This window comes from Dendropsophus ebraccatus, chromosome 3, assembly GCF_027789765.1.
Source record: "Dendropsophus ebraccatus isolate aDenEbr1 chromosome 3, aDenEbr1.pat, whole genome shotgun sequence".
NCBI classification, from domain to species: domain Eukaryota; kingdom Metazoa; phylum Chordata; class Amphibia; order Anura; family Hylidae; genus Dendropsophus; species Dendropsophus ebraccatus.
In genome coordinates this window covers 192,291,727-192,307,161 of record NC_091456.1, presented here as the reverse complement: position 1 = coordinate 192,307,161, position 15,435 = coordinate 192,291,727, and the positions used below count along the sequence as shown (strand labels likewise).

General features: G+C 44.2%; 1 pseudogene; it reads left to right on the top strand.

The window, feature by feature from the left end:
• The first annotated feature begins 4,633 nt into the window (after positions 1-4,633).
• On the top strand, positions 4,634-8,639 carry LOC138786633 (zinc finger protein 585A pseudogene; annotated as a pseudogene).
• The last annotated feature ends 6,796 nt before the right edge of the window (positions 8,640-15,435 follow it).

The following is a 15,435-nucleotide window of genomic DNA, read 5'->3' as shown; positions in this document are numbered from 1 at the left end:
CTCACTGTACATAGACCATCATACGGGGGGTAACTATCCTCACTGTACATGTACCATCATACCGGGGGCATCTATCCTCACTGTACATATACCACCATACCGGGGGGCATCCATCCTCACTGTACATATACCATCATACCGGGGGGGGTAACTATCCTCACTGTACATATACCATCATACCGGGGGGTAACTATCCTCACTGTACATATACCATCATACCGGGGGGCATCTATCCTCACTGTACATATACCATCATACCGGGGAGAGCTATCCTCACTATACATATACCATCATACCGGGGGGTAACTATCCTCACTGTACATATACCATCATACCGGGGGGGGGCTCTCTCCTCACTGTATATATACCATTATACTGGGGGCATCTATCCTCACTGTACATATACCATCATACGGGGGGGGATCTATCCTCACTGTACATATACCATCATACCGGGGGTAACTATCCTCACTGTACATATACCATCATACCGGGGCATCTATCCTCACTGTACATATACCATTATACCGGGGGGCATCTATTCTCACTGTACATATACCATCATACCGGGGGGTAACTATCCTCACTCTACATATACTATCATACCGGGGGCATCTATCCTCACTGTACATATACCATCATAGCGGGGGCATCTATCCTCACTGTACATATACCATCATACCGGGGGGTAACTATCCTCACTGTACATATACCATCATACCGGGGGCATCTATCCTCACTGTACATATACCATCATAACGGGGGGCATCTATCCTCACTGTACATATACCATCATACCGGGGGCATCTATCCTCACTGTACATATACCATCATACTGGGGGGTAACTATCCTCACTGTACATATACCATCATACCGGGGGGCATCTATCCTCACTGTACATATACCATCATACTGGGGGGTAACTATCCTCACTGTACATATACCATCATACCGGGGGCATCTATCCTCACTGTACACATACCATCATACCGGGGGCTTCTATCCTCACTGTACATATACCATCATACCGGGGGGTAACTATCCTCACTGTACATATACCATCATACCGGGGGGGATCTATCCTCACTGTATATATATACACCATCATACCGGGGGGCATCTATCCTAACTGTGCACATACCATCATACCGGGGGCATCTATCCTCACTGTACATATACCATCATACCGGGGGGTAACTATCCTCACTGTACATATACCATCATACCGGGGGGTAACTATCCTCACTGTGCATATACCATCATACCAGGGGGTAACTATCCTCACTGTACATATACCATCATACCGGGGGGGATCTATCCTCACTGTACATATACCATCATACCGGGGGGGATTTATCCTCACTGTACATATACCATCATACCGGGGAGTAACTATCCTAAGTGTACATATACCATCATACCGGGGGCATCTATCCTCACTGTACATATACCATCATACGGGGGGGGGGGGGCATCTATCCTCACTGTGTACAGTATATACCATCATACCGGGGGGCATCTATCCTCACTGTACATATACCATCATACCGGGGGGCATCTATCCTCACTGTAGATATACCATCATACCGGGGGGTAACTATCCTCACTGTACATATACCATCATACCGGGGGGTAACTATCCTCACTGTACATATACCATCATACCGGGGGGGGGTAACTATCCTCACTGTACATGTACCATCATACCGGGGGGTAACTATCCTCACTGTACATATACCATCATACCGGTGGGTAACTATCCTCACTGTACATATACCATCATACCGGGGGCATCTATCCTCACTGTACATATACCATCATACCGGGGGCATCTATCCTCACTGTACATATACCATCATACCGGGGGTATCTATCCTAACTGTACATATACCATCATACCGGGGGCATCTATCCTCACTGTACATATACCATCATACCGGGGGGTATCTATCCTCACTATACATATACCATCATACCGGGGGGTAACTATCCTCACTGTACATATACCATCATACCGGGGGGATCTATCCTCACTATACATATACCATCATACCGGAGGGTTAATATCCTCACTATACATATACCATCATACCGGGGGTATCTATCCTAACTGTACATATACCATCATACCGGGGGCATCTATCCTCACTGTACATATACCATCATACCGGGGGGTATCTATCCTCACTGTACATATACCATCATACCGGGGGGTAACTATCCTCACTGTACATATACCATCATACCGGGGGGATCTATCCTCACTATACATATACCATCATACCGGAGGGTTAATATCCTCACTATACATATACCATCATACCGGAGGGTTAATATCCTCACTGTACATATACCATCATACCGGGGGGAACTATCCTCACTGTACATATATCATCATACCAGGGGGTAACTATCCTCACTGTACATATACCATCATACCGGGGGGATCTATCCTCACTATACATATACCATCATACCGGAGGGTTAATATCCTCACTATACATATACCATCATACCGGAGGGTTAATATCCTCACTGTACATATACCATCATACCGGGGGGAACTATCCTCACTGTACATATATCATCATACCAGGGGGTAACTATCCTCACTCTACATATACCATCATACCGGGAGGGCATTTATCCTCACTGTACATATACAATCATACCGGGGGGCATCTATTCTCACTGTACATATACCATCATACCGGGGGGATCTATCCTCACTGTACATATACCACCATATGGGGGGGCATCTATCCTCACTGTACATATACCATCATACCGGGGGGTAACTATCCTCACTGTACATATACCATCATACCGGGGGGGTAACTATCCTCACTGTACATATACCATCATACTGGGGGGATCTATCCTCACTATACATATACCATCATACCGGGGGGGATCTATCCTCACTGTATATATACCATCATACCGGGGGGTATCTATTCTCACTGTACATATACCATCATACCGGGGGGGCATCTATCCTCACTGTACATATACCATCATACCGGGGGGAGCTATCCTCACTATACATATACCATCATACCGGGGGGTAACTATCCTCACTCTACATATACCATCATACCGGGAGTAACTATCCTCACTGTACATTTACCATCATGCCAGGGGGTAACTATCCTCACTGTACATATACCATCATACCGGGGGGAGCTATCCTCACTGTAAATATACCATCATATCGGGGGGATCTATCCTCACTGTACATATACCATCATACCAGGGGGTAACTATCCTCACTGTACATATACCATCATACCGGGGGGTAACTATCCTCACTGTACATATACCATCATACCAGGGGGTAACTATCCTCACTCTACATATACCATCATACCGGGGGGGAACTATCCTCACTGTACATATACCATCATACCGGGGGCATCTATCCTCACTGTACATATACCATCATACCGGGGGGTAACTATCCTCACTGTACATATACCATCATACCGGGGGGTATCTATCCTCACTGTACATATACCATCATACCGGGGGGTATCTATCCTCACTGTACATATACCATCATACCGGGGGGGGTAACTATCCTCACTGTACATATACCATCATACCGGGGGGTATCTATCCTCACTGTACATATACCATCATACCGGGGGGGGGGTAACTATCCTCACTGTACATATACCATCATACCAGGGGTAACTATCCTCACTGTACATATACCATCATACCAGGGGGCATCTATCCTCACTGTACATATACCATCATACCGGGGGGTAACTATCCTCACTGTACATATACCATCATACCGGGGGTATCTATCCTCACTGTATATATACCATCATACCGGGGGTATCTATCTTCACTGTACATATACCATCCTACTGGGGGGATCTATCCTCACTGTATATATACCATCATACCGGGGGGTAACTATCCTCACTGTACATATACCATCATACCGGGGGGTAACTATCCTCACTGTACATATACCATCATACCGGGGGGATCTATCCTCACTGTACATATACCATCATACCGGGGGGTAACTATCCTCACTGTATATATACCATCATACCGGGGTATCTATCCTCACTGTACATATACCATCATACCGGGGGGTAACTATCCTCACTGTACATATACCATCATACCGGGGGGTAACTATCCTCACTGTACATATACCATCATACCGGGGGCATCTATCCTCACTGTACATATAGCATCATACCGGGGGCATCTATCCTCACTGTACATATACCATCATACCGGAGGTAACTATCCTTACTGTACATATACCATCATACCGGGGGGTAACTATCCTCACTGTACATATACCATCATACCGGGGGGTAACTATCCTCACTGTACATATACCATCATACCGGGGGGAGCTATCCTCACTGTACATATACCATCATACCGGGGGCATCTATCCTCACTGTACATATACCATCATACCGGGGGTAACTATCCTCACTGTACATATACCATCATACCGGGGGGTAACTATCCTCACTGTACATATACTATCATACCGGGGGTAACTATCCTCACTGTACATATACCATCATACCGGGGGTAACTATCCTCACTGTATATATACCATCATACCAGTACACTCACCTGCTGTCACTGATGACTCTCCGGCTTCAGAAGAAATGCTCAGCCTGCGCCCCCTGGAGGCCGGGAGGAACCATCTGCGTCAAAGCTCTCACTTCCCTCATGTGTGGAGCCAGGGACACACACAACCCCCTACTGCATAACTGTACGGCCTGGGGGAGGGGCCTGGGCCCTGCAGAGCATCCTGGGAGAGGGGAGATCAGTACACAGAGCGGGCAGGAACTGGGTGACTGCAGCATAGGAATAGTGAGGAGGTAAGGGGGGAATCACCACCTAGGGGGGCCACTCTGGCCATGGCGACCACGGTAGCTACGCCACTGTGCTCAGCCAATCACTGACCAAGACAGGACAGCACCAAGGCCAATGATTGGCTGAGCAGCTGTGACTGCAGAGACAGGTTCAGAAGTGTCAGCAGCGGCTGCAGTCAGGGGGAGACACAGAGACAAGGCAGGAGGACACCGGGGGGGAGCGTGGAGAGGTAAGTATCATCTTTATTCCCCTGGCAGCATAACATATGGGGTACCCCCTCCCCTTATAAAGCTCCCAAGACGAAAGGAATATTTTAATTTAAACCAATAAAGTTTAGAACTCCTCCCCTAGAAGGTATATAACAGAGACTATGATCTGGGCCCAACAAACATTACTAACATTATCTTATTAAATAATAATAACCCATCTTTCTTCTTGGCAGCTGAGTGTCCCCGGAGATCAGAGGGACATCAGATATCTCCAGATATTACAGCAGATGGTCAGATCACACAAGATACATATGAAGAACCTTCTATTCCCCCAGATATACCCCCAGCCCCTCACAGCAAAGATCTGCCATCTCATCCTTCTATACACGTCCTGGCTACTGATTCACCAGAGATTAAGCAGAATAAGAAGAAGAGATTTTCATGTTCAGAATGTGGGAAATGCTTTGCTCGCAAATCAGATCTTGTCAAACATAAAAAATTTCACCCAGCGAAGAAGCCATTTTCATGCCAAGAATGTGAAAGATGTTTTATACTTAAATCACAACTCATGCAACATCAAAAAACGCACAAAAAAAAAGAACCCATTTTCATGCTCAGAGTGTGGGAAATATTTTACCAAGAAATCATGTCTCACTATACATGAAAGAATTCACACAGGGGAGAAGCCATTTTCATGTTCAGAATGTGGGAAATGTTTTCCTTTTAAATCAGCGCTCACTATACATGAAAGAACTCACACAAGAAAGAACCCATTTTCATGCTCAGAGTGTGGAAAACATTGTACTACGAAATCACAGCTGACTATACATGAAAGAATTCACACAGGGGAGAAGCCATTTTCATGTTCAGAATGTGGCAAATGTTTTGCTCAGAAACACCATCTCACCGTACATGAAAGGACTCATACAGGAGAAAAGCCATTTTCATGTTCAGAATGTAAAGAATGTTTTGCTGTGAAAGCAACGCTCACTATACATGAAAGAACTCATACGGGAGAGAAGCCATTTTCATGTTCAGAATGTGGAAAATGTTTTGCTGTTAAATCAGAGCTCACTTTACATGAAAGAACTCACACAAGAAAGAACCCATTTTCATGCTCAGAGTGTGGAAAACATTGTACTACGAAATCACAGCTGACTATACATGAAAGAATTCACACAGGGGAGAAGCCATTTTCATGTTCAGAATGTGGCAAATGTTTTGCTCAGAAAAACCATCTCACCGTACATGAAAGGACTCATACAGGAGAAAAGCCATTTTCATGTTCAGAATGTAAAAAATGTTTTGCTGTGAAAGCAACGCTCACTGTACATGAAAGAACTCATACGGGAGAGAAGCCATTTTCATGTTCAGAATGTGGAAAATGTTTTGCTTTTAAATCACAGCTCACTTTACATAAAATAATTCACACTAGAAAGAACCCATTTTCATGCTCAGAGTGTGGGAAACATTGTACTACGAAATCACAGCTGACTATGCATGAAAGAATTCACACAGGGGAGAAGCCATTTTCATGTTCAGAATGTGGTAAATGTTTTGCTCGGAAACACCATCTCACCGTACATGAAAGGACTCATACAGGAGAAAAGCCCTTTTCATGTTCAGAATGTGGAGAATGTTTTGCTTTGAAAGCAACGCTCACATTACATGAAAGAACTCATACGGGAGAGAAGCCATTTTCATGTTCAGAATGTGGAAAATGTTTTGCTTCGAAACCAATGCTCACATTACATGAAAGAACTCATACGGGAGAGAAGCCATTTTCATGTTCAGAATGTGGAAAACGTTTTTCTACTAAATCAAATGTTTATAGCCATCAAAGAATTCACACAGGGGAGAAGCCATTTTCATGTTCAGAATGTGAGAAATGTTTTGCTTTTAAATCAATGCTCACTATACATGGAAGAACTCATTCGAGAGAGAAGCCATTTTCATGTTCAGAATGTGGAAAATATTTTGCTTTTAAATCAATGCTCACTATACATGGAAGAACTCATACGAGAGAGAAGCCATTTTCATGTTCAGAATGTGGAAAATATTTTGCTTTTAAATCATTGCTCACTTCACATGAAAGAACTCATACAGGAGAGAAGCCATTTTCATGTTCAGAATGTGGAAAGCGTTTTGCTTTGAAATCAATGCTCACTTCACATGAAAGAACTCATACAGGAGAGAAGCCATTTTCATGTTCAGAATGTGGAAAGCGTTTTGCTTTGAAATCAACGCTCACTTCACATGAAAGAACTCATACTGGAGAGAAGCCATTTTCATGTTCGGAATGTGGAAAAAGTTTCCTTTTTAAATCAGCGCTCACGTTACATTACAGAACCCATACAGGAGAGAAGCCATTTTCATGTTCACAATGTGGGAAATGTTTTCCTTTTAAATCAGCGCTCACTATACATGAAAGAACTCACACGGGAGAGAAGCCATTTTCATGTTCAGAATGTGGAAAATGTTTTGCTGTTAAATCACAGCTCACTTTACATGAAAGAACTCACACAGGACGTAACCCATTTTCATGCTCAGAGTGTGGGAAACATTGTACTAAGAAATCACAGCTGACTATACATGAAAGAATTCACACAGGGGAGAAGCCATTTTCATGTTCAGAATGTGGCAAATGTTTTGCTCAAAAAAACCAACTCACCGTACATGTAAGGACTCATACAGGAGAAAAGCCATTTTCATGTTCAGAATGTGGAGAATGTTTTGCTTTGAAAGCAAAGCTCACTGTACATGAAAGAACTCATACAGGAGAGAACCCATTTTCATGTTCAGAATGTGAAAAATGTTTTGCTTTGAAACCAATGCTCACATTACATAAAAGAACTCATACGGGAGAGAAGCCATTTTCATGTTCAGAATGTGGAAAACGTTTTTCTAATAAATCAAATGTTTATAGCCATCAAAGAATTCACACAGAGGAGAAGCCATTTTCATGTTCAGAATGTGGGAAATGTTTTGCTTTAAAATCAGGGCTCACTATACACGAAATAACTCATACGGGAGAGAAGCCATTTTCATGTTCAGAATGTGGAAAAATGTATTCTTTTAAATCAGCACTCACTTTACATGAAAGAACTCATACAGGAGAGAAGCCATTTTCATGTTCAGAATGTGGAAAAAAATTTTCTTTTAAATCAGCGCTCACTTTACATGAAAGAACTCATACAGGAGAGAAGCCATTTTCATGTTCAGAATGTGGAAAGCGTTTTGCTTTGAAATCAATGCTCACTTTACATGAAGTAACTCATACAGGAGAGAAGCCATTTTCATGTTCAGAATGTGGAAAGCATTTTGCTTTGAAATCAACGCTCACTTCACATGAAAGAACTCATAAAGCAGAGAAGCCATTTTCATGTTCAGAATGTGGAAAATGTTTCCTTTTTAAATCAATGCTTTCTGTACATGAAAGAACTCATACGGGAGAGAAGCCATTTTCATGTTCAGAATGTGGAAAATGTTTTACTAAGAAATGTAATCTTATTACTCATAAAAAGATTCACTCCAGGGAGAAGCCAGTTCATAGCGCTCAATGATCACTCACACGTCTGTTATCCAAAGAGCAAATCTAATCCAGATACCACAGCTATGTATTCCCCATGTGTATAGGAGATCTGGCGGTAATACAGATGTCATATACCACAGCTCCAAACTTATATACGAGTAGTCACAGTGCAGCCAGGAGGTCACGGATGAGGAGGTGACTTTATGATACGACGGTTCAGCAGGTATTATCTCCTTTATCGAGCAGAAGTGAATGACGCACAATGCTGGCTTATATATATATATACAGAGATACAAAATCATTGGTGCGGACAGAGCTGATCCTAGTATACAGATCACTGCATATACCTCCCAGAAGACACCAGTGATACAGCAGCTCTCCGCACCCAGCTACATCTGTTACTACAGCAACTCAATGCCGGCTTATGTTAAAGGGGTACTCCGACAAAAATCCTTTTCTTTCAAGTGTTGTTGTTTCAGAAAACTTTTGACATATCATAGAGACGTCAGAGAGATATGTCAGAAGTTTTGATCGGTCCGGGTCCGAGTGTTTATACCGATCGGGTGATAGAGTGGGGAGAAGACCGCGCTAAGCGTAATCCTCTCGCGGCTCTGTCACGTGATCAGTCGGAATGATAATGGAGCTCTATGGAGCCTGACTGATCACACTGACAGAGCGGGGAGAGGACGTGCTGCAGCGTGGTCCTCTCCCCGCTCCTTCTGCCAGTCGGTACAGGTATGAACATATCTCTATGACGTCTCTATGTCGTGTCATAAGTTTTCTGAAACGATAGTGAAACTTTCAAATCAACCGGTTTCAGAAAGTTCTATAGATTTGTAATTTACTTCTATCTAAAAATCTCCAGTCTTCAGGTACTTATCAGCTGCTGTATGTCCTGCAAGAAGCGGTGTATTCTTTCCAGTCTGGTACAGTGCTCTCTGCCGCCACCTCTGTCCATGTCAGGAACTGCTCACAGTACAGTTAAAGGCTGGGTTCACACACAGTATATTTCCGGCTGTATTTGGTCCTCATGTCAGGTCCTCATAGCAACCAAAACCAGGAGTGGATTGAAAACACAGAAAGGCTCTGTCCACACAATGGTGAAATTGAATGGATGGCCTTCATATAACGGTAAATAACGGCCATTATTTCAATACAGAAGCCATTGTATTAAGATAACAGAAAATATTTGCCATTAAATGGCGGCCATCCACTTGATTACAACATTGTGTGAACAGAGCCTTTCTGTGTTTTCAATCCACTCCTGGTTTTGGTTGCTATACAGCCTCAAATATACAGCCTGAAATATACTGTGTGTGAACCCAGCTTAAAGGGGTACTCCAGCGAGAAGATTCCCGTACTAGAAACACATTACAAATTGTTTGTGATCGGCGAATACGAACAATAAGCATCACGTTCATACAAACATACGAAGATTTCCCAACATGGCCGCTCACCACTAGTAAGGGCGGCCGTATGATGGCAGATGCTTGGTCATGCTTCAGTATATCCCAATGTTTGTTTACAATGAATTTAATTGACTTGTGGTCTGAAGAAAAGGTGGCGATGACATTTAACCCTTAGTTGGTCATATCTTCCTTCTTCTTACCAGATTGGATTCCTTGTTTTTGACTCTTATTCCCGAGTGAAATGGGGTAATTCTCGGAAATGACTCTTTTTTTTTGAGAACTTTGCTTTGTTTCCTAAAGTCCTTCATGGTGGAGGAATCGCGGCGGATACGTCTGAACTGTCCAAACGTAATATTATTGATGGATTTTCCATTTTCTGTGGTGAGAACTTTCATAGTGTAAATAGCTATTTCCGTCAACAGGTTTTAAATATGGGGGGGGGCGGGAAGGTATAATATATGGGGGGAGGTATAATATATGGAGGTGGGGGGGCGGGAAGGTATAATATATGGGGGGGGCGGGAAGGTATAATATATGGGGGGGGGCGGGAAGGTATAATATATGGGGGCAGGTGGCGGGAAGGTATAATATATGGAGGTGGGGCGCGGGAAGGTGTAATATATGGAGGTGGGGCGCGGGAAGGTATAATATATGGAGGTGGGGGCGGGAAGGTATAATATATGGGGGTGGGGGGGAGGTATAATATATGGGGGTGGGGGACGGTATAATATATGGGGGCAGGGGGCGGGAAGGTATATATGGGGGTGGGGGAAGGTATAATATATGGGGGCAGGGGGCGGGAAGGTATCATATATGGGGGTGGGGGAAGGTATAATATATGGGGGTGGGGGTGAAGGTATAATATATGGGAGTGGGGGGGGCGGGAAGGTATAATATATGGGGGTGGGGGAAGGTATAATATATGGGGGTGGGGGAAGGTATAATATATGGGGGTGGGGGAAGGTATAATATATGGGAGTGGGGGAAGGTATAATATATGGGAGTGGGGGAAGGTATAATATATGGGGGTGGGGGAAGGTATAATATATGGGGGTGGAGGAAGGTATAATATATGGGGGTGGGGGAAGGTATAATATATGGGGGTGGGGGAAAGTATAATATAATAGAGGAATTAAAAAAAAACAAAAACAAAAAAAAGTATTGTATTTCTATTAAAGGAGAAGTCCATCTATGCAATAAGTTTTTGAAAAAGGGGGGGGGGGGGGGGGAGGGTTGTAATGACATGGTGACCACCAATACTCACCTGTCCCCATGCCTGTCCAGCACCAGATCGCCACTCTGTGACACCTGCCAGGCTCAAGCATCTTCTCAGCCAACGTCATGGCCCGGTTGATTGGCAGCTCGCTCGGCAGGCTGCCAGTCAGCTGGGTAAGGCATTTTCTCCAGAGTCAGGAGTTGGGCAGCTGGTGGGGCGGCGCTTCACGGGCATGGGGTAAGGTGAGTGGTGCTTGGTTGTTATGTTCCTTCCTGCCCCTGCCGGCAGTTTTTTTAAATCGCTGGACTTCCCCTTTAAATATATTATTATATTTTGCGGAAGTGGCACGTGGTCCCTTTTTTTTCGGTTTCATTGCATTTGTCTTTGCAAATTCTTATTCTGCAAATGGGAGGCTAAAGAGAGGAAGCAATGTAAATATGTGTCATTGTGTCCATTTGGGAAGTCTGTACGTAAAGCCTCGTTCCACCCCATGTTTCAGCGCAGATCGTGTATTGTACAGCGCTTTCTACCTGCTGCTTAATTAATTATCCTACTGTTATTTTAACCCGGAGACTTAGTAACAATAGGTGCCCTGAATAAAGGCGGCATTCACGCTGGAAACACGTTGGGGGGTGCTGATCTTGTGAATGTTACATGCGTATTATCTCAGAAATAAAGTGAACCAAGAAAGTTAAAAAAAAAAAAAAAACAGGTTTGAAATATGTTTTTTTCATAATCGGGTCACCTTAATGAAAGACAATGATGTCCAAAAACTCAGTGTTATTGTAAAAGATGTTATGAGTGAACTCAGGGCCCCAGGATTTCTCGTTGATGTCATTAACAAAATCGCCAAGTTCAGTTTCGGACCCGTCCCAAATGATGAAAATATCATTGATGTAACTCTGATATAGAACACATTTGTGGAAAAGAGGATGCACGTAGCTGGATTCCTTCTGAAACAGGCCCACAAACAGGTTACAGAAACTTGGGGTAAATTTACACCCCATAGCGGTCCCCAATTCCTGTTCAAAAATACAGTCATCAAACTGGAAGACGTTGTGTTTGAGAATAAACCCAATGCAGTTTAGAATGAACTCGGCTTGAACTGAGGGAACGGATGAATCTTGTTCAAGAGAATGTGAAATGGTTTAATCCCCAGATGGTGATCAGTAACTGTATATAAAGAGGATGGGTCCATTGTAAAAATAATAGATAATTTCAATAAAGTGTGATGTATCCCGAGTATAAGAGGTGACTGGTCTGACATGATTTTGAGGAGGAGTGTCCACATATTGTCAGAGGTTACCGGTAAGAGAGTTGATTCCGGAAATGATGGGTTTGCCTGGAGGTTGTAGAGGATTGTTATGAACCTTGGGAAGGTAATAGAACAGTGAGAGGTTGCTTTTTTTAAATGACCTTTTATGTATAAAATTTTTTTATAAAAAGCCATCAATACGTTTGATCTAGAAAAATTTTTTACTAATAAAAACTAGATATCATGACGCAAAAAAATGCCGCCACATGCGACTCCGTAGGTGAATAAATAAATGCGCTATGGGAGTCACAATGGGACCATTTTAAATACGCCTATTTGCAAAAAAAAAAAAGTTTTACTGCTAATAAAAATAGTAAAACGTAAGAAAACCTGGTAAACCTGCATATGGCCGTGTTCAGACCGACCTATAGAATAAAGGAAAAATGCCAATTTTACTGTTAAGTGCATTATGTAAACATGGAAACCACCAAAAATTTACGGAATCGCATTTACCCCTTTACCAGTGACTCCCAGAGCGCCCCTTTAGCAGTGACTTCCAGAGCGCCCCTTTACCTGTGACTCCCAGAGCGCCCCTTTACCAGTGACTTCCAGAGCGCCCCTTTACCAGTGACTTCCAGAGCGCCCCTTTACCAGTGACTTCCAGAGCGCCCCTTTACCAGTGACTTCCAGAGCGCCCCTTTACCTGTGACTTCCAGAGCGCCCCTTTACCAGTCACTTCCCTTTAAGCGAAACTTTAACCTGGGTCCTGTCCCGCATCGATGTCGCTCTTAAAGGCACCGATTTCCTTCTTAAAGGGACCCAGGTCACTCTTAAAGGCACCGATATTGCTCTTAAAGGGACCCAAGTCGCTCTAGTGAAATGTGGTCCCTTTAAGAGCGACATAGGTCCCTTTAAGAGCAACATGGGTCCAGTACCTTTTGGAGCGACTTGGGTCCCTTTAAGAGCACCATCCGTCCCTTTAAGAGCACCTTGAGTCCCGTCCCTTTAAGTGCCACTTGGATCTGGTGCCTTTATGAGTGACCTGGGTCCCTTTAAGAGCGACTTGGGTCCCTTTAAGAGAGACTTGGGTCCCTTTAAGAGCGATCTGGGTACTTATAATGGTAAAGATCAGTGCTCGGTTACCATGACAATCTTACTCATGTCAGGGAGACAAAATTGTTAAAGACCTTCCATATATTACATCTTCTATTGGCCAATAGTGGACATGTGACTGTGGATGTTGTGATACATGCCTGACGAGACCTTAGAGTTCCTATTGGCTGCTATATTTCAGCTATTTGCATATGTGCTGTGATTGGCTGTTAGCGGTTAGAGTGCGGCCATTATTGGCATTACAGTCCTTGGCATTACAGTCCTCAGGCATTACAGTCCTCAGGCATTACAGTCCTCAGCCATTACAGTCCTTGGCATTACAGTCCTCAGGCATTACAGTCCTCGGGCATTACAGTCCTCGGGCATTACAGTCCTCGGCATTACAGTCCTCGGCATTACAGTCCTCGGCATTACAGTCCTCAGGCATTACAGTCCTCAGGCATTACAGTCCTCAGGCATTACAGTCCTCAGGCATTACAGTATTCAGGCATTACAGTTCTCAGGCATTACAGTCCTCAGGCATTACAGTCCTCGGCATTACAGTTCTCAGGCATTACAGTCCTCAGGCATTACAGTCCTCGGCATTACAGTCCTCGGCATTACAGTTCTCAGGCATTACAGTTCTCAGGCATTACAGTCCTCGGGCATTACAGTCCTCGGGCATTACAGTCCTTGGCATTACAGTCCTCAGGCATTACAGTCCTCGGGCATTACAGTCCTCGGGCATTACAGTCCTTGGCATTACAGTCCTCGGGCATTACAGTCCTCGGGCATTACAGTCCTCGGGCATTACAGTCCTCAGGCATTACAGTCCTCAGGCATTACAGTTCTCAGGCATTACAGTCCTCAGGCATTACAGTCCTCAGGCATTACAGTTCTCAGGCATTACAGTCCTCGGCATTACAGTTCTCAGGCATTACAGTTCTCGGGCATTACAGTCCTCGGGCATTACAGTCCTCGGGCATTACAGTCCTTGGCATTACAGTCCTCAGGCATTACAGTCCTCAGGCATTACAGTCCTCGGCATTACAGTCCTTGGCATTACAGTCCTCAGGCATTACAGTCCTCAGGCATTACAGTCCTCAGGCATTACAGTCCTCAGGCATTACAGTCCTCGGGCATTACAGTCCTCAGGTATTACAGTCCTCAGGCATTACAGTTCTCAGGCATTACAGTCCTCAGGCATTACAGTCCTTGGCATTACAGTCCTCAGGCATTACAGTCCTCAGGCATTACAGTCCTCAGGCATTACAGTCCTCAGGCATTACAGTCCTCAGGCTCATTAGGAGTACTCACAGCGAGAGGCCCCTGTCAGCACCCGGAGGCAGCTCCTGATGCCAACGCTGGTGCGGGGTGTTAGCGGGACACATGGGAACTGTCCCGCCGGATCCTGGACAGTTGGGAGGTCTGTGTATAGTCCCAGGAGCCTCCGCTCCATCCCAGTGCTGGGAATCTTCCTGCAGGACGGAGGATTCTAGAGACCAGAACTCACCCCGATACCGATCCTGCAGGAGGGACAAGGAGGCCGGGAGCAGAGGAGGCCGGGAGCAGAGGAGGCCGACGTCTTATCTCATATACAGCACATTATATACTATGGGGGATACCTGTGGATTCCATAAAGCTTAATGTCACCGCGAAGGAGGAACAATATAATATACATCACATATACAGCTCAACTACATGTACATTACACATATACAGCTCAGCTACATGTACATTAAACATATACAGCTCAGCTACATGTACATTACACATATACAGCTCAGCTACATGTACATTACACATATACAGCTCAGCTACATGTACATTACACACATATACAGCTCAGCTACAT